Here is a 26,607-nt window from a genome sequence, read left to right on the forward strand (position 1 = left end):
TGCGCATTGGCGATAAGGGGAATTGATAGACAGAAAATGGACATAAAGAACTAGAATTACAGATAAGAAGAGTGAAGGCAATAGGCCTACAGATAACTTCAACTAAGTGATGACGACACAGTGAATTGCGAAACGATGCAGGAAGACGTAAAAAAAGAAGAGGATATGAAAATAGATAGTAATGATATTGTGGTAGTGAAAAGGGGATATGGGGATGATTGAGAGAGGTTACAGGTGTATGAGAAAGAGAAGATGCATGCAGTTTTCTCTGGCGTGTTTACTACGTGTCAGGTGAGGGCAGTAAGCATGGGATAGTAAGATTTTCCGAGAGAAGAAAATAATATAAAAAAGAATGATAGTAGCAATGATTAGATTATGCGTACAGTGAATTCAGATAGCAGGGAATTTTGAGTGTGAATAGATAACTTGACAACGGGGAAGGAGAAATATCAGAACTATAATCAAATAAGATATGCACTTGCTGTAGAGCAGACATCGACGCAATTTTGCTTTTCTTATACAATGTTATACTGGTTTCTGATATGATCATGGTGTTTGGACTAATTGCTTTGACATCGTCGTCATCAACGTTTGAATATTTAAAGATGAAGCGTTTGCCTCCCGTTATAATCGTCATGATTAGATTATTATCATTTGTTCCGTTATATTTTAACAGGGTATCCCTTTTCAGTTACAAAACTAATTTACGAAGGGGCCTTGCATGAAAAACAATACAAATATTACATACCAAAGTGCAGGGAGAAAATCGATGACAGGCGAAAAATTATTCACAGAAAAGGCTCGGAAAACATTTACCACCATTTGGAACCTGCATAAAATACATCAAAATTGCCTATGAAAACCCGATCGGCTGACACATAAACTGTGAGTTGCCGGGCGAGCATGCACCCATCCAGTGCCGTACGGCTTTGCACCACATGTGCACTGCACCCACCTTTTCCAAACGCCCTCACCGTCCAGAAGTAAGCAGGCAGAACCCCATCGGCCTTATGACCGATTTGCAGTCATGGATCACCCCGGCCACAATTAAGCCGCATGCAGAGAACATCAGTTACATAAATTTCATAATCCTTACACTCTGATGAATTATTTCACTAAACAAAGATCACAATCCATATACCGCATTATTTCTTCTTCTTCTTCTTCTTCTTCTTCTTCTTTACTGACAAACAATCCCTTTTCAATAATATTCATTCATCACGACACAAAGTATATCTCTATATAGATATCATGCAGACCTTTTACTCACATTAATTCTATCTGAACTTAAAATGACGTTATCCATTGACTGTAGGCTAAAAAACAAACAAAAACAAAACTAAAATGTACCCCGTCCCCTGGTATGTAGTCACGATCAGTACAAGATACAAATTACTACACCGTCCGCGCACCCCCCCCCCCCTTCCCCTTTGGCTCACACGCCACATTTCGGTTACGAGCGTATAAAAAGAGCGCCGTTTCACGCATTTCCCATACATAATAACGTGTATAATATCCTATGACATTACTGACAATTTCAGCAGCCATACAATAACCACGTTTAAGCTTTGAAATCTTAAGAAAATATATATAGTAAACATAATCATGTATCAAAATTATCAGAGAGATAGAGAAAGAAAAAAGTGATGTGTATACTTTAACTAATATGAGGCCCCATTCATTTCAAGCTTGATCGCTCACGATGGCGGTCTCCTGCATTCAGCTATCTCTGTTATTTGCTGAAAATACTATATATTTTATTTACGCATAATGTATGTATACTGCTCAATGCAATTACTCCTGTGTATCTAGTTTGTACTGTTAAAGTTTCATTTCACTGCACTTGTTATTATTTGTCTTTGTGCTTTTGACATTGTATTCAGTTTGTATTTGATTGAATGCGGAAATAAATGAAATCATATAAACATATAACCATTTTAACATAGTAATGTTACTGCTGCAAAAATATATGATTATAATCGGTCAATAGTGGAGCGGGTTTTGCATTTTGAAGATAGTCAGATAGTGGTACTGCCTTTCTAACATGAATGATATCATTCCATAAGGTTGAACCATAATACTGGAAGGTGTTTTTTTTCTCCATATACTCAGTTCTGGGTTTATAGGGACATACAGTGGAAACGTTACAGCATAATTATTTGTATCAAATATATGAGGTGTTCGTAATAAAATCAATTCTTTCAGATAATCTCTATCGGGGACATTAAAGGACAAGTTCACCTTCATAAACATAAGGATTGAGAGAATGCAACAATATTAGTAGAACACATCAGTGTAACTTTGAGGAAAATTGGACAATCGATGCAAAAGTTATGAATTTTTAAAATGTTTGTGTTGGAACCGCTGGATGAGGAGACTACTACAGCTGGTGAGTCATGTGCGTACAACAGTATAAAGAAAATGTAAAAGAAAATTCAACATATTTTCACTTTTTTCGCATAATAAAAGAGCTCTTGACTTCCCTCTTTCTAAAGGCAGGGGGAATAATATTACCCATAACATTTGTCGGTAACGAGTCAGGGGAATGTGTACTTTTTTCAAAAGATGGAATTTTGTGAAATTCTCTTTATATTTTCTTTATATTGTTGTACGCATGTGACATCTAAGTTATTCATACACTGCAGTAGTCTTCTCATCCAGCGGTTACTACACACAAACTTCAAAAATTCATAACTTTTGAACGGATTGTCTGATTTTCCTCAAACTTTCAATGATGTGCTCTACTAATATTGCTACATTCTCTCAATCCTTATGTTTATGAAGGTGAACTTGTCCTTTAAAGGCTTTATACCATGTACAAACCACACTGATATCTCGCTCTAAGGGACACCGACTGCCAATCTAATCAAATTCCTTTAACAACGACAACTTGGCGACATCTGCGACACCATAACATGTACGAGTAGTGCACAGTGCAGTTGTACGTATATTGAACGAGGTTTATTACGAAACCACTCAAAAAGCTTTCGACTCAGTGAGCAGTACGTGCTGTAACGGAATCAAGTGAACGCTGGTGATAAGTTTTTTTAATAGGCTCTGACTTGAACGAGTTTGACAGTTATTTTGGTGATCAATGCGACAAGTTTTGTAGGATATGTGCCCTGAATCAGTAATCTAGTATGATGACACTCATCTATATAGTATTGAAATCCCCAAATGACGGGGGTCATCCCACAAGACCGACATCCACAAGTCATGCAGCCCAAGAGTTCGACAAAACAGGTCCATGAGTCGTGCAGCTGAAGATTCATATAGCCCACGAGTTCGACACTTGGCAAATAAAGCCCATAGGTTCGACGCTAGGTAAAAACAGCCCACGAGTTCGACACTATGTAAACAATAGTAAAAACAGCCCACGAATTCGACAGATACAACACGGGGGCTTAATGTGTCGGTCTCGTGGGCTTATAGTGTCGAACCAATGGGCTGTATGACTCGTGAGCTGTGTAACTCATGGGCTGTATGACTCGTGACTTGTATGACTCGTGGGCTGTATGACTCGTGGGTGTCGGTCTCGTGACATGCACCCCAAATAACGTTGTAATTAGCACGACCATTGTGTACACATGCATTGTGTCCTGAGTCTACAACGAGTCTTACGTAACACAGGTCACGTGTTACTCTTTGTAACAGATTGGTCGTCCAATGACTAATCTGTCGTGATCATGATTTCTGCTCTGGATAAAGTCACATCAGAGAAGGTTCACATAATGGTTAACGCTTTCCAATTCTCTACTCCCCCTCCCCCCCCCCCCCCCCCCGTATTTCTTCACACTGAATGGCCCGAATTCACGAAGGTGATACAAATGAAACCATGGTTTAAAACCATGAACAAAAAACATGGAGCGCCAAGTATCGCACGGAATATTTCGTTACGAAATTGGTCATTTCGTCGACAAAATGACTGTTTCGTTAACGAAATCATCACTTCGTGGACGAAATTTTCATTTAGTTACAAAATAATCATTTCATAGACGAAATGACTGATTTCGTAACGAAATATTCCATGCGACACTTGGCGCTCCATGTTTTTTGTTCATGGTTTTAAACCATGGTTTCATTTGTATCACCTTCGTGAATTCGGGCCATCCTGTGTAATTTGAATTCTCCTCGACGCATGCAATGCCTCCCATTTTCTCTTTCACGTGCACAGACCAACCTCAATGGATTTGTGATTAGAGCATGGAGCTCCATGGTTATGGAGACTGTTTCATGTACTCGCTACGCGATTATAGTCATATATTCTATCATGACTTAATAGTACGTCAGTCATGTTGGTGATTAGATATCACGCTCTGATTCTTTTAGATTATTTTCTTGAAGTGGCTATAACTTTTTCAGTAGCGATTGGCCGTCATTAACTCTCATTAAACCTTGAGAACATACCTGCATTGTTTTTGTTTTGTTTTCTATGGCAATGGCAAGGGATTACTTTGATGAAGAGGATTGCAGGGAATAGAGAGTGTGGCGTCTTTAGGGAGAGTCTTTCCTTTCATTTAAAGCGAGGGCCGCGCGAACGCAGACCCCCTTTATATCAATGATGCGCTTCGCAAGGTTCAGCAAGCCGGAGTGCAATGGCAAGCTTCGCCTTGCAGGAGGGCGGGATCTTAGCTTCTCCAGCGCGAGGTATCCTGTCGGCGTTCAGCCAAATTTAAGTTTATTTAGACATATCGAATGAGCATAGTTATAACAAATAACAGATTAAAGAGATATACAGAATGCAATAAGCAATCTACAGGCTTTATGATCATTTCTTTATATACGATAAGATTTTGCAAATTTAAACGCTCTTACAAAATAAGCAAAATCCCCTTTTGATTTGTCATGAATGCAAACAATCCAAAAGACCAAGAAATTTGTGGAAATTCTGCTCACAAAGCTGTAACAACGCTGTGCATATGAAATAGATATTCATGAAGTAATGGCGTCATGTCCTGACTCACGCACAACGCTTCCTATTCTGGTTGCTGCTGGCCGGGTGCCAGTATACTGGTATACATGACAATCATAATGTATCGCGATCGTTACGAATGTACTGTGCTTTCTTATCACTACCAGAAGTCTACTGGAAATTTTGTGGGGCATAAGGCTGAAAAACTTTACAGCACTCTTTGTTTGCTAGTTTAACAGAAATTACTGTTTACAAGGAGGCTAGATATCAGCTCAATATTGGTGGGGAAAAACGTGGATTACAACTTGATGTCCCATTATCAAAAGTATAATAAAAAATTTCATATCTTAATTTCCGCATAAGACAGAAGACAAAAGTTGCTATTGCAAGACTTTGCTTTGCACTTTTCTGACATGATGTCGTTATAAGTGATTTGATGTTAAAAGTATATACGATCAGTTATAGCTGGTGAATAAAATTATCCTCTTAAAATCATGTTTCATTTCAGATGGGTGGTCACTGGGAGACTTTGGCCTACACCTGACCAATGACTCCAGACCATCATGATGAGTGACATTGTCGGTTACCATGACATCTGAACCTCTACTGACAGGCAATGAATGAATTTGGTGTTAATGGACTCATGTCACAAAGACACGCCATTAACAGCTTTTTTTAAATATATATTTTATAATTTCTTTTAGGAGCTGAACTGTGCCACCCTCCCCCCCCCCCCAAAAAAAAAAACATAAGGGAAATTGGCTATGACATCTTTCCGAAGTAAACTAGCAAAACACATTAAATCTGTATAGAGAAGGTAGTACAAATCGATAACGTTATACAGGTATTTTGATACATATTTATTTGTCCAATAAATAAATCTGATCATTGCACTAATTGACTCCACATTATTCATAATGGGGAGGATTCCCCCCTTCACGAACATGATATCATCTGCATGGCGACACATCTAAATCAAATTGAAAATTCTTGTATTGGAATTGTACGAAAGATGTCAAAAGTCGACTTTTGAACTTTCAGGAAGGTAGGTAGGAATATGGAATAAATATTAGAGAAATTAAATTCAAAAGTGATTATGAAGAGCAGGCAATGATGTAGATTTTTCTGTCTTTTGCACTTAGAATATAGGGGATAGCGCGAACGCAGATCCCCGCTACCATAAATTATACGCCCGAGTTCCCCACGTTTGGGGGAATCGCAAGGTTCAGCAAGCCGGAGTGCAATGGCAAGCCTCGCCCTGGGAGTGCGTCCTTCTTGATCAACGCAACTCCTGCGCCAGGTAAGTATGCTCAATCAGTTTTCAGCCAAGTTCAGGTTCAAAGCGACACATCGTGTTAGAGTGGTTACAAAAGTTCTTGAGGTACATTATAATCCATGCTTCCAAATAATATTCCACTCAATATTATGTGTCATTTTGTACAGTTTCCTGCTTTGCATACTTTAAGTCAATAAATAAGAAGTTAACTTTCTTATAATCATCATGAGCGTGACTTTAGAAAGCAAACTTTCAAAGCAAAAGAGTACCCTCTCTTATCACCAGGAACGGTGATGTGAATATGAAATGCATATTCATAAGTAATGGTGGCGTCATCAAGTGACTCACCAACCCCACAGCGCATGCGCGGGACGGAATCTCGAGCTAGCAGGCGGGATGTCTGTGTGCAGGCGTAATGCATACGTATGCACCACGCCGCGGCTGAAAAGCTGCACAGTCCTAGGCACAAGAATGTTTCCACTGCAAAGAGTCCTGTTTCACTCTCAGTGACAAATTGGTCTGTAATTGACTTAAATACGTGATCACTGACTCTCAACCACCATAAGTCAGTCGGATCAAAGAGTTACTACAGACCTTAGTCGGATCAGGAAGGTGACACCTCCCTGGTCGGATATAGGCGAGTGCTTTACTGGGACAAAACGAGAGTCAAGACAATAAAATTGATCGACGTGATTGATGGCCTGTGATTCCACGCTGGCGAACATTCTTAGAACTTGTAAATTGAGTCATCATCAAAAGGTTCATATACCGATTAGTCGACTCTTGACTCTCTAACCTTCCCAGCCAGCCGGCAGCGTCGCGAAAATGTGTCTAAATCATTCTACAGCGCAGCGGTGTGACCTTGAAATGGTCTCTCGTGCCGTGTTCGAGGACTGGTTTTCAATCTGCGATATTTCACTTCATGTGCATGATATCAAACCAGGTTTTTTTGCAGATGATCAGCGAAATTCTGAATTTTTCAAAAATCATAATATCAAGTAGAAAAGACTGCGATAACATTTTATAATTTCACATCAAAAATCGTGTTGAAAAAAAAAATTCAATTCAAAATCATCCGGTAAATTTCACTTTTCTAGACAATGAGCCAAGAAAAAAACATCACGAAATGGGGGGAAATGTATCAATCAATCGAAAAATGTAACTCTTTATGGGTCATTTCGTGTAGATGGGTCAGGATCCAGCAAAATCTAGAGCAACTACACTGTCAACTAGCCCTAATGAAGACAATCCGATTTTCTTGTGCTGTGATTGGTCGATTACCGTCTGCAGAGGCTGCCATGAATGACGTCATAGTGAATCTCCACTTACGGCTTCTGCTTTTGCCGGGCCCGACGTAAAACTAACTGTTTATAGACTAACATCAAACCATTTTGAAGTTGATTTGAACACTTATTATCACATTTCAGTATGTATCTCGTCTTTTGATGAGTCCAATCGATCAAAATAAATGAAGGAATCGACAAAAGAATGTGAATATATACAGAGTGCAAACACGAACCCGTCAGTGTAGTCCCAAGTATTCGTTTTGCAGTGTTGCGATTGCAGCAAAAACGGTAACTGCACCGAACACTCGCTGCGGTGAACCACAGAAGCAGGTATTTCCGTAAAAAGTATCACGTGTATATCTATACGTGCCTATGATTGTTATGAACTAGTAGTAGTACACTGTAGTAGCTATAGTAGTAGTAGTAGCACTAGTAGTAGTACTAGTACACTGTAGTAGCTATAGTAGTAGTGGACTACTAGTACATTAGTAGTACTAGTACACTTGTAATACCATACCAGTAGTGCCAGCAGCAGCAGCAGCCAGTGGTAGTAGTCCAGCATAGGTGTGCTTGTATTTCTCTGGACACTTGTGTGAATGGGTGCATTGGTCATTGTAGTGTCCAGATGACAAGACGGTACATAGGCTGTGGTAACTAATCACTGATGGGACTCAGAGAATGACGATAGTCAAAGCAAGCTGGCTCCCTTGCGGATCTGTTACGTTCTTAGATATTTAAATACAATGTATATATCTTTCATATTTTATTATTATTATTATTTTTTTACATTTCATCTTTTGTCTCTGGTGGATGGAAGCAAGCTGCTAGCAAGACAAGAGAACAAAAGCTGAAAATCTACTATGGATTGTACAGATTGATGTATGTGTACTCGAGCCTTTTTATCAAAACAGAAAAAAGTAATCATCAGTGTAGCATTCATTAATTTACACCGATTTGAAATCCACATTCAAATTCCACAAGACACGACTTTCACACTCTTGCTTGTTTTCCCCTCCTTAAACTGGACATCTCTCTCTTTCTTTCTCTCTCCTCTACCCAGTTTCCACAACGCTCTTCAGTCATTCTGCATTATCTTTTCAACTACTTGGCAGTATAGGATGACAGGAAAAAACTTTTCATTATCATACGGATTACCCTAAAGTTCATAACAAACTAACAAAATATTGTAAACATTATTGCTCTTTGTTAAACAGGATGTGATGCAAAAAAAAACAAAACAAAAACATTTCTGTTGGCAAGGTTGGTTGTTTACATCTTTTAAGGCACATGTACCACTAGTACTACATGTATTTGGCAAGAACAGCATATATATATGCTATATATATATATATATATATATATATATATATATATATATATATATATATATATATTGTCGCTGGGGCGACAAGACCACGTATCTACAAAATGTCAAAGGTTCAGGAGAGCCAAAAAACATGGCGGCCAAAGCACTGTAGCGAATGGGATAGCCTTTCCTTTGACATGCCGTGGTGGCTTCATTTTTGGAGTAAGACAGTTGGGATTTGGACAGGACATCACTTAACCCATTATTTGACCATTAATCCAAAAAAGTCATTTTCACCAAAATTGCAGATACAAGGTCTTGTCACCCTAGCGACGGACTATTATACAGTATATGAAAGATGGCGAAGTAGAGTAGTAATGCATTTCAGTCCAACAGCGCTATTTATTCAGGCTGAATTTTTGAAGAATACATGAATGTCTTCCTCAGGGTTCACAATAACAATTATGAAAATTAACAAAATGAATATTTCCTTTAAAGTGGTAGTCATGGGGAATGCTTATGGCAATGCCCGAGTGTGGTATCTGAGTAGAGGCATTGTGCGTTTCTTATGAGCATGCTGACTTGCAGTCAAGATCAATTTGTATTATTATGATGTAATAATGATAGCAACCACATGAATTTGTACATGCTTAACCAAGCAGATCATCAACGCATGTAAGTGTATCATACATAAGTGGTAGTCATAGGAATGATTGTGACAACACGCGTATTTCTCAGTGTAATAACACAGCTGTATATAACTCACATTTTCATAGACTGAGGTATCTGATGTCCAACATTTCGTTATTCCAGTTCTCTCCCAATCTTATACGTGTCTTTAAAAATGTTGGCTACATGCCTGGTATCTATTATACATACAATATAATACCATACCAAGGAGGCTTAGTACCTCCTTTGTCATACACAGCTACTTTCAGTGATACAGCTGTATTTGTACTTTCCTTTTCACATACATAAAAGCTTTGTAAGAGAATGATTACTGTAAAAGTGGAAATTTTCGCGTTGTTGAAATTTTCGTGCATATCGCGCAACCAAAAAACTAGCGCGAAAATAAAAGTATGTGGATATTTTTGCTTGCCATATATTCCTGTGTGGGATGTCTTGATTCCGTGGAATTAAAATCACGCGAAACTCTTCTTACCCGGCCAAGCGCGAAAATATCCACTTTTACAGTACACCCGTATGTGGAACTTCAAATTTGATGAGGGTAGGTATTTGGTCACATTCTGTCCATCAAAACTTCAGTTTGCCACACAAACCTAGGGCAAATAACATAATTCATAAATGTATAAACTACAATACAGGCTTTAAACGAGAAAGCTAAAACAAAGAATCAGTATACTAGTAGTATGCAGAGGTAGGATTGCTCTTAGATGAATACATGTTCATTATTCACACACATTCTTCACACACTGCATTAGACAAAATAACTTATCAAAACTGACTGACACATCTTCACAGTGGCGGATCCAGGGAGGACCGCAACCGGCGCACACCCCCCCCCCCTTAATTTTTTGTTGAAACAAAAGAAATAAAAAGAAGCTTCTGTAAACAGGTATAAACGCACATATGCTTGGTTTGTGCAACTTTGATCACAATGCATGCAAGGCTATACCATTTTCAGACAAATCTGCAGTGTCTAGATTTTACATTGTCACTATCACTACCTTCACTTTCCATAATTACATGGTTATCTAAATTTGTAAAATTCCTGCATGTACAACCAGGACCACAATTTTGCCCCTGTTTTTTACATTTGCACTGCTTATTCACACACTTATTTTTCTTACATCAACATTGTCTTGTTAAATATGCAACATTATTTCTTCTTTGTTCAATGTCTCTTGTAAATCCCAAAAAAGTCAGCAAAAGTAGAATCTTTTTCCTGAATAACTGAAAAGCAGCCATATTGAGTGATGTCTGGATACATGAATAGTGGGACATGTCTGGGGCATTTGCCCAGACAGTTCTCACCCAGCATGATTACAACCTGTGAAACCTAAGAGCAGAATGAGGGGGCAGCAGTTGATCTTCATGAGCATTCTACTGACTTGGGGATACACCTTGAGTGTTATACTGACCAAACAAAATGGGTTTAACTAGAATAATAATTTACAGATGCAATCCTGTACAGCATTCAATTTACCAGTTCCTGCGGGAGGGTCATACAAACAAGCTGTAATGGAGCATTTCCGGCATGTTTCATCTCTTGAGCACTCTTGGCGTTGAGCAAGAGCTGACTGGGTTGGTATCCCTGCAGTGGCTGGCTTGGTGGGGCATTGTTGGCTTGGGGCAGGGGAGATGGTGTTTGGTTGGTGTCTTCATACACCTTTGGCAAGAAGCTGCTTTTGTGGCACATATCTGGTAAAGGGTTGGTGCTGAAAGGCAAATCAGAGTTTAAAAAATATTCTTCAAGAAGAACTACAATTACGTGTACACGACAGCCAGAGAAGGATTACAGTCATTCAAGCTACTGCCCATAATTCATTTGACTACTCTTAAAATGTGTACAATTAAATTTCATGACTTAACGTTCAGTGGCATCTTAAATAAGAACATTACACTTTTTCTATTGCTCAATAATCATTAACAAAAATTTACAATACAACTGTACCAACTAAAATTTCAATTTATTAATCCCTGTTTGAGGAACTTGAGTGCAAGTTGAAAAGAGCAAGAATTCTAACTTACAGATGCAATCCTGTATCCAATTTACCAGTTCCTGCGGGAGGGTCACACGCTTGGATGTTCTGTCTCTTGAGCACTCTTGGCGTAGAGCAGGAGCTGACTGGGTTGGTGTCCCCGAAGTGGCTGGCTTGGTGGGGCATTGTTGGCTTGGGGCAGGAGATGGTGTTTGGTTGGTGTCTTCATACACCTTTGGCAAGAAGCTGCTTTTGTGGCACACATCTCGCAAGGGGTTGGTGCTGAAAGGTTAATTCAGAGTTCAAAAAATATATATACTTTGAGAAGGACTACAGTACAATTCAATTACACAACAATTATAATTATTCTAAATATTTGTCAGGAATGAAACTAATTGCAAAAATGTATACAACTGGAACTTATACAGTTCAATTCCAATGGCATTTATAAAGGAGAGCATTGTCTTTCTATTGTTCAAAGATCATTATAGAAATTTTACAAAGAGGCAAAAGAAAAATGTGAAATAGCAATAATTGAGATGAAAATAAAATTACATTTGGCATGAACGTAATCTATACGAAACATGCATTTGTCAAGTCTATTAAAACGCAGTGGAACCAGAAGTAAATAATATTTCACTTGTCACAAAAACATTGGTACATCACCCCTGGGGCCCATTGTATTCAAATTGTCAAAATGCTAATGTTACGACTGTGATAGTATGACTAGTATGAGGTGGTACATTATTATGATTGTACATATTCCCATACCATCATAATGTATTTTGAATTCATCAAACTATAGAATGTAGAACTCAACTGTTGGTTCTATTAAAAATAATGATAATAATGATAATAAAATAGTGCAGGGTCTATGCCAAATACAACAAGGGAAATTGACTGATGTCATGTACATTTTACTAGTAGATCGTACTCTGTCATGATCTATATCGATCTCTGTACTTTTAGTTCTAACCAGTAGTAGCGCTAGCTGTGATACGATACCGTGGACGACTATTTTACAGAACAGGACATCTAATTGCACATACGGGACTACGGCCAGTGCGTGCGCGATCAAAACTTGCCACTGCAGAGACAAAATCGAGTCCGGAATTCTCGTTAACGTGAAGGTCACGTGACCCTACATGCATACAGATGGCATCGCAAAACCAATATTTTCGGAAATTTGCTTCGACTTTGGGTGCAATTTTGATCACTTCGTTTATTTTTGAGCCAAAATGAGACTGGTATCAAAATTTCCGCTAGAATCTCAACTATTCAAATAACTGATTAAAATAACCATAGGAGTTGTAGATGGGAATGCGTGTCCCTATTCCCAACATACACGAGACCGTGCAGCCAAATTACCGTGTTGCGTCGCCATCTTGTTCGGTCAATTTTTCCTTATATGGAGTGCACGCTTTTTTTTAGGCGCGGTCAGACTGGGCCACTGGTACGCGCGCAAGCAAGAGCACGCTGTCCAGTGGCTAGTGATTATGACGTAGCAATGCACGTTTGTACATGACAATGGTCTTGCGCTTCGGAGACACAGCCCGCATACGCACTCCATATAAGGAAAAAATTGACCGAACAAAATGGCGGTGGTAGCAAGTTTTGGTGGCTGCGTATTTCCTGGGTGAACACGCATTCCACTATGTTTTAGTTCGGTGGTCAGGATCCAGCAATGTATCAGTGCATGTCAAAATCAGATTCTATCGCAAGCAGCTTCTTATATCCATTGTATCTCCCTCAAAAACTGTCAAATTCGGCTAAAAAAAGTATGGAATTAATCGTCTTTTATTGGACTGCAAGACTTACCCGGTCACGGCTCCGGAAACAGGTTCATGGCAACGTAACAACGAGCGATGTTGGGGATATACATTTTGCGTCGACGAAAAGCCTCGTCGCTAGACACATGCGCAGAATTCCTGCGCGTGGAATGAATTCGGTGGATTTGCTCATTAGCATACGACGCTGCGGACTGACTGTTCCCCTCCTCCCACGTCCAGTAATCCGATACACTCGAGCTGTTGAGCACGCGCGACTTGTTGCTGCGCATGGAGTGCAAGGTGCTGTGACGAACATCAATCCGACTACGTGATGAAAGAAATGACTGCAGATAAAGAAAAAAAACAAACATGTTCTTGGGAGTGCAGGGGCGTCACCAGCTTTTTTTCAAGGTGGGTGCGTTTTGACACTAAATGTAACGAGATTTTTTGGATAGACATTAGGAAGCTCTCAATCAGTACTGTTTTTTAGGGAAACCAAGCGGGGAAAGGGCACCGGCGTAGCTAGGATTACATCTTGGGGGGGGGGGGGGGGGTGTTAGTATGCGAGGGAGCGAGCAAGGGGGGGGGGAGGGTTTTGAAGTGCCTGTTGTCCCCACCCCCCTCCTCCCACGGTGAGAACTTTTTGTATTTTGATGTTGTAAATGGTGCAATTTGATGCATGTTTTGCTTGAAACAGCCCCACTTGTTTAAGGTAGCAGCTTATTTTGATGTAGATTATTATTGAACAATTTGCCTATGAAATAGTATAATCCAAATAAACTTCCTGTTTTAATATTTACACTGAATATCATGATCGCGGCCAAGTAAGAGCGAGAAAGGTGAGCGAGGGGGAGGATGTGGGAGGGAGTGTCCCCCTCCCACGGTGAGCATTTTTTGCATTTTGATGTTTTAAATGGTGCAATTTGATGCAGGTTTTTTGCGTGTTTTATCGACTTGAAACAGTCCCACTTGTTTAAGGTACCAGTACATTTTGAAGTAAATTGTTATTTAACAATTTGCCTATAAATGGTATAATTCAAATAAACTTCTAGTAATAATTCTTACACTGATGTCATGAACGCGACCGAGCCCGAGCAAGCGGAACGAGCAAGGGGGGGGGGGGGGGGGGGAGGTTGTGGGAGGGGGTTGTCCCCCCTATGAATGGATTATGGAATGACGGTGTGAAACGACAAATTACTTGCAGCAATATCAGGAGAATGGCATAACAATTACATGCGAGCGAGCGGAGCGAGCGAGCTTGAAAATTTTGACATTTTACAGTCCCAAAACTGCCGTTTGTAGCCATATTTTTTTGCTTTGGAAATTAAGGGGGCGCTCCGGGCGCAACTGCTGGCAATTACTGGCAGCAACATCAGGTAAATTGCATAACGATTAAATGCGAGCGAGCGAAGAGAGCGAGCTTGAAAATTTTGCATTTTACAGTCCAAAAACTGCCGTTCTTAGCCATATTTTTTCGCTTTGGAAATTAAGGGGGGGCGCGCACCGGGAGCAACTGCTGCCAATTACTGGCAGTAAAATGAATTGCATAACGATTCAATGCGAGCGAGCGAAGAGAGCGAGCTTGAAAATTTTGACTATTACAGTAAAAAAATTGCCGTTTGTAGCTATATTTTTTTGCTTTGGAAATTAAGGGGGGGGGCGCACCGGGCGCAACTGCTGACAATTACTTTCAGTAACATCAGGAGAATTGCACAAAGATTAAATGCGAGCGAGCTTGAAAATTTTGACATTTTACAGTAAAAAAAAACTGCCGTTTGTAGCTATATTTTTTCGCTTTGGAAATTAAGGGGGGCGCACCGGGCGCAACTGCTGGCAATTACTGGCAGCAATTTCAGGAGAATGGCATTACGACTAAATGCGAGCGAGCGGAGGGAGCGAGCTTGAAAATTTTGACATTTTACAGTCCAAAAACTGCCGTTTGAAACTATACATTTTCGCTTTGGAAATTAAGAGGGGAGGGTGGGGGGGGGGATGCCCAGTGCGCCCCTCCCCCTGGATCCGCCACTGGTAGTCAAGGGTGTCGGTTTATATTCATGACTGGGGGAGGTATGACCATCGAGGTGGCGTCGAAGTGACCAAGCGGGGGAAAGATGTGTGCGTGTTTGTTTGTGTGTGTGTATTATATACATGGAAAAGTTAGGAGTGTAGGTCAAGTCTTTTTATTGTCAATGCAAGACATTTTTATATAGACTATAGTATTTAAAGCAGCACTGCAAAATCAATGATCTAGCTTTGATATAACGAAGCGTAAGGTACAAAGGTGTACATTCTACATCACATTGCGCACATTGTAGCGACTCTTTTTGCCGTTCGGATGTCCTCAGTACACTGCGCACATCCTGCTTATGTGCAGCATGCCAACCAGGAATCACGCTGAATCACAATCTTTTGTCGGCTCCGGGCTTTTTGAACAATGTTTCACACTATAATATACCTATGTAATTATGGTTAAAAGAAATCATAGAAAAATATCTTATTTCTTGATCACCCTTTCACACTGGCGTAGCCGGGGGGGGGGGGGGGTTGATGGGGGCGGTCGCCCCCCCCCCCCCCCCCCCCACCCAAGATTTGGACTGGGGATTTGGGAGGCGGAAAAAAATGCGTGTATACTGTATGCATGCACATGAAGCGGGTCTCCTTTGCAACCTTTCATCAAATAAGATATGTTTTTGAATATTTCACTCAAAGTGTGCTCCAGATCGTTGAATTTCAATTCAAAATATGCAAAATCTCTCGTGCTTGGGAGGGGGATACCCCCTCCCAAACCCTCCCCCTCTGTGCCTCTTTCCCTAGCTTAGTACACTTTTTAGATTTACACAAAATTATGAATAATTCTGAGTGCACAAGACTTAGCACTTATATTCCGAAATTTCACCCTCAAAAAGGCAAAAGCTCCATCGGAAGGGAAGGGTGGAGATAACACTCGCCCACGCCTTCTACCTGCTCGCCCGCCCCTCCCTTCCCCCTTCCGCCATGCATAGAAGTAGACTGTGGCTATACCCAGATCGCTTTATTTCAATTCTAAAAACACAAAAGCTCCGCGAGCGGGAGGGGGAATCCCCCTTCCTCTAAGCTCTACCTCACTAGACTTTATACATACACACAGATGGTGCACATTCGGAATAAGAGCTAAATTCCGTGATTTTATCACTTCGATGAAAAAGTATTGCACCAAAACTTTGCACCAGATCGCTGAATTTCAGGTCTGAAAACGCAAAATCACCTTCGTGTGGGAGGGAATATACCACTATCTACACGCTCGTGTGCATGCTTTTTCTGTTTGATTGCTGAATAGACAGCGTTCATGATATGCAGTGTAAGAATTAATACAAGAAGATTATTTAAATGATACCATTTTATAGGCAAATTGTTCAATGATAATCTACACTAAAATATACTGCAACCTTAAACAAGTGGGACTGTTTCAACTCGTTAAAACACGAAAAAACATGCATCAAATTGCACCATTTGCAACATCAAAATGCAAAAAAAAAAAGTTCTCACAGTGGGAGGGGGGTGTCCCCCTCCCACACCCTCCCCTCCCCCTTCGCTCGCTCCGCTCGCTCGGGTTCAGTCGCGTTCATGATATTCAGTGAAAAGAATTGATACAAGAAGTGTATTTAACTTATACCATTATAGGCAAATTGTTCAATAATAATCTACACTAAAATATACTGCTATACCTTAAACAAATGGGACTGTTTCCCGTCGATAAAACGCGCAAAAACATACATCAAATTGCACCATTTACAACATCAAAATGCAAAAAGTTCTAATACCGTGGGAGTGGGGTGTCCTACCGTAGGAGGGGGACACCCCACTCCAACACCCTCCCCTCCCCCCCCTCGCACGCTCCGCTCGCTCGGGTTCAGTCGCGTTCATGATATTCAGTGAAAAGAATTGATACAAGAAGTGTATTTAACTTATACCATTTTATAGGCAAATTGTTCAATAATAATTTACATCAAAATAGACTGCGGGGGGGGGGGGCACCCCCCCCCCCTCCGTAGTTACGCCACTGCTTTTGGGTGAAATAGTTGGACAGATTTCTATCAAAAAAGCAAGAAAATCTTTTCATCGCGGGAATAATGATTATGTGGGGTGGGGCAAATGGTGCGCTTGCCTTCCAATATTTTTATGGAGTCATTTTTGTTTTCTTTCAAAAACAAGAAAATCTTCTCGTCTCTGGAATTATGGAGGGGGGGGGGGGTGTGCAAAATGATGTGCTTGCCCCTCCATTTTTTTTTTCTTTTTTTTAAATGAGGCTAAGGCTCGCACTTGGGCTGGCAATATGGATTGGTCCGAAGTAACGTACATAGACCTTACATACTTGTAAGTAGCACACGTACATGCAAGCGTGTGCGTGCTCCGTACCGTACGGATGTACAGTACGGTCGATGAATAGTAAACACTGTATAGAATACTAGTAGATATGTATAAAATCAGTGCTGCCAGAACCAGGGGTACAAATTGTTTTTGCCCACGATTTTTTTTTTTTTTTTTTTTTTTTTTTTTGTCCCTGGTGCAAAATTAAAAAAAAGAATGAAAAGAATAATTATTTAGCGTCCGGCGTTGAGGTCGCTCGCAGACTGAAGTTTTTTTTTTTTTTTTTTTTTTTTTTTTTCAAGGATCTGAAGGGGGGTGCGTTCGCACCCAACGCACCCCCCCTGGTGACGCCCATGGAGTGATGTTGCAGTATTGAAAAGTCTTGTTGTAAGTATACACTCTGCGACCACTGTGGGTCAGTGGTTACTAATTTTGTGCTGATGGAGACTAAAACTCTCTTCTCGAAATGATAATTACATGAAGATGATCGACCTTGGGAATGAATAATCAAAATTTTGTATCTCATTTTCGGTGTCTGGAAGCTTTACCATCGATTATAGACCATTTCCGAGTTTCTCGTTATTGAACAGTTGCCAAGAATATTCCCACTGCAAAGAGTCATGTTTAAGTGACAAATCGGTCGACAATTGACTTCAGTATATATGTTTAAGTGACAAATTGGTCGACAATGACTTCAGTCAGTCGGATATAGGCGAGTGCTTTAGAACAAAGCGATCCTTTGGTGAGAGTCAAGGCAGTATATACCGTGATTGATGGGCTAACTGGTGTTAGTGATGAAAGAAATAATGAACAAAAAAAAAATCTAACGCAACACGACACTCATTATTATTTTGACGAACGAAGTTATCAACAGTTGAGCCTGCCAATCAGTTGACTCTTGACTCTCTCGGCCCCTTCCCCTCCTCCCAACCTCTAGTAATCTGTTACACTGGAACTGCTGAGCACCCGCCCAATCGGATTATACTGATGCGCATGGAGTGAAGTTCAGAGTAATAGCTCTAGATCCGAAGGGTGAAATTGAAATTAATATTTTTGTTCAAATCGGAGATAGAATAAACAAGAAAATTGAAAATTTCTCGACTCATACTCGGGAAATTTTCGAAATAGCCGGATGATCTTAACGCGCTAATAATAGTGAGCTGATTTGAAAGCTAAGCTAAACTAAACTAAAAAAAAAAAAAAAAAAAAAAAAAAAAAATCGAGCTAATTCTCTTCGAGCTAATATGGGTCGGAAATGAAAGAGCGGCTAATTTGCGATCGCTTCAAAAAAAAATCTCTTTTTTTTTCCATAGGCCTGATGTGAAAAGGCCAATTGTCGAGTTCTGAATAATCTGAGTATATATCGTTTAAAAAAAAAATACACACACACAAGTAATATCTATAATTTATGTATTTTTTTTTTCGGGGAAAACAGAAGCGTTTTCTGATCTGTCTTTTTCCATTTCGATTATAAGGGGATAGCGCGAACGCAGATCCCCGCTACCATAAATTATACGCCCGAGTTCCCCACGTTTGGGGGAATCGCAAGGTTCAGCAAACCGGAGTGCAATGGCAAGCCTCGCCCTGGGAGTGCGTCCTCCTTGATCAACGCAACTCCTGCGCCAGGTAAGTATGCTCGATCATCGTTCAGCCAAGTTCAGGTTCAAAGCGACACATCATGTAAGAGTGGTTACAAAAGTTCTTGAGGTAGATTATAATCCATGCTTCCAGATAATATTCCACTCAATATGAGACATTTTGTACAGTTTCCTGCTTTGCATGCCGTCTCAATCAATAAGTCAGAAGTGAACTTTCTTATAATTATTATGGTCGTGACTTTAGAAACCAAACTTTCAAAGCAAAAGACTACCCTTTCTTAACACCAGGAACGGTGACGTGAATATGAAATGTATATTCATAAGTAATGAAGACATTATCAAGTGACTCAACCACAGCGCATGCGCGTGTCAAAAGCTCGAGCTGGATGGTGTCTAGTCTAGCTTCTGGACTCTTTTAACTCGTAGCAGTGATTCAGTGTACGCGACAACTGAGTCGTATGAGGGCGTGACACCCGAAGATTGCGATACGCCGAGAACTGCGATACCCGAGAAACCCTTTTTCGTTGGGCGCGCAGTTTCTCGATTATCGCAATCAGAAAATTTGCGCCCTCTCTTGGTTAATCGCACCAAGGAAAAGGGGACTTAGCCTAGACTAGATGGTGTCATGCAGGCGTATGCCAACACGGATCTCTTTTCCTAGAGACCATTGGCGTATAATGCATGTAACGTATCATGACTGTGTATGTAGCGGCTTCATATGCTGCATAATTCTAGACACAAATTTCGCGATATCGAACAGCGTTGCACAAGAATGTTCCCATTGCAAAGAGTCATGTTTCAGAAAAATTGGTCAGCCATGCAAACAGTCATGTTTCAGAAAAATTGGTCAGCCAGTGACTATTTATGATCACTGACACTCGACCACCGTCCAGTCAGCCGGATTGGCGAGTGCTGATCGGGGTGCTCACACAGTAGGTGAGAGTCAAGACATTTTAGTGATTTATGGACTGATTGATGGACAAAACAACGATAACAACAGCAACAACAACAAAAACCTCATGCAACATGACACTCACTTGAAGAATAATAAGATTGAGATCGTAAACTGAGTTCGAAGGGGCATCAAAAGATTTACGGGTCAATTTACTCCCGACTCTCTAATCTCAGATCCCCCTCCTCCATCACCTCAAAACATAATCCGATACACTGGAACTTTCTAGCAGAGTGAAAGGTGAAATAGTGAACATCAACCATTGGTTGACGACAAAAAAAAAAAATTGACTCGTGGATAAAACTTGTTAAAGGGACTGTACAGTACTGGTTGAGGTGCGGCTTCAGCTTGTAACGTTTTGCGAGATATTTAGAAACCACTCTTGAAGAGCATACAATTCTAAGGGAAATCAAAAGTTTATTTGATTAAAATCGGTTTTGAAATGAGTGAGATATCTAAAAAAAAAAAAAAGGTGAAACAAAGAGATCCTAAAAAAAGTCGTGGCCTGTCAATTTTATTACAATTGCTTATTTTTTTTTGATATCTCAGCCATTTCACTTTTTCTCAATATCTCACACACACACACACACACACACACAAAATGTCATAAACCTGAATCCTCACCTCAGCCAGTACTCTACAGCCCCTTTACAGGCCATTTGCAGATGAAACAATAACCCAGCATTAGTGCTTCAAAATAGCTCTAAAATGTGAGTTAGGGATAGAAATAACCAATGTAAAAATTTAAACCATTATAATCGATGTTAAGTATTGTTAAATGTACAAAATGTGAACAATAGTTATAATAAAAAATATATCCAGACTAAACCGTCTACAGTTATGGTTTAACATGTTTAATGCTCCCAAAGGTAAACAGTACCTTTGATTGGTATTAGTGATATTGCAGTATGTACCATATCTACCATATTTTTCTTGGCTATACTGAAAGTTCAGCATCATCCCTCTTGGATTTGTGTTGATTTCATTCTTTGCTATTTATATTTATTGAAATTCAATTCGATCTTTTCAGTTATCCTGAGGGGTAGCGCAAACGCGACCCCCATATATTTCGTAAGGTTCAGCAGCCGGTGCGCAATGGCAAGTTATGGATTTTCTAACTTCATGGATTTATTTTCTCTATATGTGCAATCGTAATCATTTCTGCAATCATTAATGACATGACATATAATCAGTTTGAGGAAGAATCACCCAGTAGAGAAAAAAAAATCTACATTGCGGTACTATAATATCATGTCAAATCAAGACTATACAGATGGTGGCACTCATTGCTACACTTCGAATTTTGTGAATAATAATTGTGGAAAAGTGGTAAATTAATTGAAAAAAAAAAGAAAAATGTAACTACAAACAGATTTCACATACAGAGTCAAATGTGGTAAAAAATAAAGAAATGCTCCATACATTATACAGAATAGTTAAACAATTGAGGGTATTTCTATCTTTGCATGTCGATTGTAGGGGATAGCGCGAACGCAGATCCCCGCTACCATAAATTATACGCCCGAGTTCCCCACGTTTGGGGGAATCGCAAGGTTCAGCAAGCCGGAGTGCAATGGCAAGCCTCGCCCTGGGAATGCGTCCTTCTTGATCAACGCAACTCCTGCGCCAGGTAAGTATGCTTTCATATTGTGAGAAGAAAGTACAACTCTAATTCAAATCACAATGATACCGTGGTTACTTATTCCTAGGACTTTCTTCAAAATCTTAATTTTAGTCATCCTATTTTAAGTGTGATTTTCTCACGATAATAGGAAATTTATAATCTTTTCTATTTGACCAAATTTGCCCAATTATTTACTCAGAATCTTGTATAAATCAATGAAAATACAATCAATATTGGGTGGTACGTTGTTCACTTACGGCGCGGTGTTAGTATCGTGAATATTCATGAGATTTCCTTATGACTAATTTATGACGTCACGCCATAGACAGCGTGCGCCGTTGGTAGAGTACCCTCTTTGCCCTTTGTTCGATGTTCGCGGACGCATTGGCTGCATGTACACTGTAATAACGATTTGGACTTCCTATCATTTGTACCGTGTATTCACATTCCCTACTGGTCTCAGTCGCTTTGGTTTTTCGTAGTAACGAGAACGTCAGATTTCTTGTCTCACATTTTGTATATGTGCCAGTTCAGCTGGCAAGACATGCGTGTATTTCGGGAAAAAAAAACACCAACACCCACTACTTTTTTAATGCACCAGCCGTGAAGATGGTTCGGGCTTCGAAAAGTGAATAGATTTCAATATCCGTTTGAGATCCTATCAATACAGTTTAATCGCGTGTGATTGAATTTTACCATACTCGTAATTATATAGCTTGAAATGGCAATCAATGAATAATCACTCATGACAGAATGCACTACAGACGTTCAGTGCGCATGTTATAACATTGTCCAAGCATCCTTGGACACACGGTCATAGATTTTTTGAGGGGAATTTTGTACCAGTCAAAAGTTAGTCAAAAAGAGTAAAATTCTAAGAGCAAGACCGTAACATTTACATTAAAATTGGATTAAAAGTATATAAAGGAGTTACGACATTTTAAAGGTCTGCTAATTTTTGCAAAACGGTTCCCGAACAGTTGATTTGAATATGATTAGCTGATGACAGGTTGGTAAGCCAAGAACTGGTCATGGGTGACCTGGTCATGAGTGACCATTGACTCCTGACATGACACCAAAGGGAAAAAAGAGAGGAAGATAACAGGTGACTGGACGTAAAACGATGTGTTGATTGAGTAGAGTGTAACTTACGCGTCGATTGATGGACTTCGATTGCGAAAGCAAAAGCACAACAGCAACAACGGGCTTATCAAATAAACAGCCCAGCGCCCTAACTCCTAACCCTCCCCCCCCCCCCCCCTCCCCGTAATCCGATACCCTCTTGAGCTACTGTCGCGCGAGCAGATTCGATCTGACGCGCGGGTTGTGAGAGGTGAGATTAACGAGCATCAATCACTGATTTACATGCAGACAACAAATAGTGATCTAACGTTGACTAATTGATGCCAATCTGTAGGATGACAAGTTGCAAGCACTTTGACCATTATTTCCACCTCTCTGCTTTTTACAGGGAGGTGAGACAAAACTTTCCTCTCACCTCCCTGTTTTTACTATGTCCCCAGTGGTTATTGGTGGTGGTGGCGTGAAGAGATTTTTATAAGGGTATAACTCTTTGTGGTGGCGATTGTTTCCACTAGATTGCACTTTGTAATCTGAGGTTTGGTGTTGATTTAATGTTGACACGTCTTTATCATAAAATCATGATTTAATATTAGCCCTAACTAACTTCTAACTCTTCAGTATCTAGAAGCTTCTTCGATGGCTTCGTAGTCTAATAAAGCCTTCATAATGTGGATCATTGCCCGTGTCCTAATTTAACAAGATCAATATTTGTTTTGTCAAAGAGATTATCCCCTTGTCATCATTAAGGAGTTGACAGTTCCTTGGCCCGAGAAATGTAAGCAAAATGCAACATGTCTTGATATTATAAATAATATTCATTATTTGATATTCTTGACAATAATGTGCAACGGCTGCTGATCCCTTATACTTGGAAATGGAAATGGAAATTCAATGGTTTGGTGCCCACATTTTGGTGGAATACGTTGAAAAATTTCTTTTAAAAAAGTACAAGAAAATGTTGGTTCCTTATTTCAGGTTGCAAGAAATGAAAAAGCCCCAAAACAAATTAAATTCTGTCATCGCCACGCGATTTTCTCAACACTGAACAAATTATTCTAAATCCCACATTATTAAAGCCCATTTGCATTTCATTCTTTTCTGTTTATGCGAATTGAAATTCAATTCAATCTTTTTCAGTTAACCTGAGGATTAGCACGAACGCGACCCCCATATATTTTGCAAGGTTCAGCAGCCGGAATGCACAATGGCAAGTTTCGTCTTAGATTTGCTAACTTCATGGATTTATTTTCTCTAGACAATGACGTGCAACCCTAATCATGTCTGCAATCATTAATGACATGACATATAATCAGTTTGGGGGAGACTCCTCCATTAGAGAAAAAAAATTTACACTGCGGTACTATGATATCATGTCTAGACTATACATATACTATGCTATACTGGGTGTCCCAAAAAAAGCGGAACGGTAGATTTTCAGTACCTTGCGGTCTAAAAGTTATATATCTTTTGACATCATCACAAAGAGCATCTTCCGCAGAAGACTATGATACCAAAATCATTCAATTTGGTTCAGTACTTTTTGTTCTACGCTAATTTCTGAAAATGCAGTCATTGTCAAATTTCGCCGGATTTTTGCGACTTATGAGATAATAATTTGAGTGCGACACGCGATCCATACGCTGAATATTGTGTAAGCTCGGTGATCCATGTCAACAAAAGATACAGCTTTCACATTGGGCACGGGCCAGGAAAAAACAGTGTATGTGTGTGTGTGTGTGTGTGTGTGTGCTCCCAATATGAAAGCGTTATCTTTTGTTGACATGGATCAACGAGCTTACACAATTCACCGTATGGAACGCGCGTCGCACCCAAATTATTATCTCATAAGTCGCAAAAAATTGAAAATGACTGCATTTACAGAAGTTGGCGTAGAATAAAAAGTACTGAACCAAATTTAATGGTTTAGGTATCGTGGTCTTCTGTGGAAGATGCTCTTTCTAATAATGTCAAAAAATATATCACTTGTAGAACGCAAGTTACTGAAAATCCACCGTTCCGCTTTTTTTGGGACACCCGGTATACTATACTATACTATAGACTATACATATCAAGACTATACATAGGCCTATATGGTAGCACTTATTGCTACACTTCGAATTTGTTAAAGGGAAGCAGTCCTGAGATTTTCACTGTACTGATAATTAAGAAGAGTAAAAAATATAAACTTTCACCAATTTATACGCTTGGACATCAAAAATTGTCTCCGTACGCGATTTTTGAAAAATAATTCCTGCAAGCGATCGTGAAAGAGCCGGCAAAAAGATGCTACGTAGTGCATGCCCTACTCACCAAGTTGACAGCCGTGCATCTAAAAACCAATTTAAGTGTTCAAATGATTAGTTGCAATTTTATCATATAATGTGAAAGTTTGTGGTTTTATAATTTCAAACAAAATATTTCAAGCTTAGATAAATATAATTTACGAAAAATTAATATTGTAAACATAAATTTATATGTATTTTTAAACCAAATATACCATGAACTTGACATCAAATAGGCACGGTCGTTTTCTAGCTTCCGTCCGTGTTGCATACCTCTTAGCGTAGAAACCACTCTCGCGCGCAAATCCTTACCATACCAATGTACACAGTACACTCGACTCCGTCCAGTCAATTTTGGCATTCAAACCGAAGATAACCTGTGCATGAGAGAGTCGAATTCTTAAGAAAATATTGTTTGTATCTCAATATTTCTGTAAGTAGTCAGATAATCGCCTTTCCTCGAAAAAAATATGACGTGAGCCGGGAAGGATAAACACAGGGGGTCGTAGGGATATGATTTCGCTCCACTTTGCCGTGCATGTCCAGTCCGGCACTGGCAGCAGCTAGCTCAGTGGCACTGTACTGCAGTCCAACCCCGGCTGCAGGCCCACGGTAAATTAAACATAGCTAGCCACTTTCCTTACCTCTCTACGCTTTTTTCCCTTGGTTCTCTTCGAAGTCGATGCTCGAGGTGTTTCTGTTTTATAACTCATGTGAGCAAATGGTCAGGATTGCATCTGGTTTCAGGAGTTTTCTCGGCTTATAACCGAGGTCCACGTAAAAACATCGCTTCACAAATTGTCCACGCACAGGTAGGTCACAACACGATTTCGAGATTTTGTAGGCCCTAAGTTTCTTATGTTCGGCATCGTTGTACCGATATTTCCCAGCCATACAGCTCACCTTTCACGATACTTTTGTTGGTCTGGGACGGAAAAAAGGATTTTCCTGGGAAATTTTCTGCACGATTCGAGCAAAACTACTGATGTAAGATAGCCTGACCAGACGACGCTGAATGCGGTCGCCCCTGTAGTGTACTAGCAGGCCTGTGTAGAATCGTTTCTACCTACAAATATGTACACTCTGTACGTACTATAGAACATGCATGAGCGGCGGCAGGTAGGGCTGCAGCTGCGCTTGAGACTGGAAAAGTGCGAAGGGCAAACCGCGTACGGGGTGCGTACGCGTATCTACCGTAGATCTATCATCTAGTTGTACCGTCCACACGTGCGAATATAATACACAATACATACACACACACACAAACACACACACACACACACACACACACAACGTAGAAACAATGTCAAATACGAGTCGGAGTAGCCACCGACGTCTTCATGCATCCGGGTAAACTAGGGAGCGTGCGTACGGATAACGAGCAGAACACGGCTGGGAAGAGTTGTGCATCGACGACGTATGACTCTCCGCCAAGACTTGCTCATTAGCATATTCACCATGCAGAGTCACACTTTTTCAATCAAAATGTTCGAGCTTATTTGGTGATTT

At 40.0% G+C, this 26,607-nt stretch overlaps 3 non-coding genes across 3 annotated transcripts; all 3 read right to left on the bottom strand.

Annotated features, from left to right (window-relative positions):
• Positions 1-6,058: 6,058 nt before the first annotated feature.
• Positions 6,059-6,220, bottom strand: LOC139724938 (U1 spliceosomal RNA). Its single transcript, XR_011710498.1, has one exon. It is a non-coding gene; the product is annotated as a U1 spliceosomal RNA (small nuclear RNA).
• A 12,811-nt stretch (positions 6,221-19,031) lies between these two features.
• Positions 19,032-19,193, bottom strand: LOC139724995 (U1 spliceosomal RNA). Its single transcript, XR_011710524.1, has one exon. It is a non-coding gene; the product is annotated as a U1 spliceosomal RNA (small nuclear RNA).
• Positions 19,194-21,585: 2,392 nt separating this feature from the next.
• Positions 21,586-21,747, bottom strand: LOC139724978 (U1 spliceosomal RNA). The gene has a single exon (XR_011710521.1). It is a non-coding gene; the product is annotated as a U1 spliceosomal RNA (small nuclear RNA).
• Between the last annotated feature and the right edge of the window lie 4,860 nt (positions 21,748-26,607).

The sequence above is a fragment of the Diadema antillarum genome, unplaced genomic scaffold (assembly GCF_040938485.1).
Source record: "Diadema antillarum isolate AM-2024a unplaced genomic scaffold, OU_Dant_1.0 scf00000015, whole genome shotgun sequence".
Lineage (NCBI taxonomy): Eukaryota > Metazoa > Echinodermata > Echinoidea > Diadematoida > Diadematidae > Diadema > Diadema antillarum.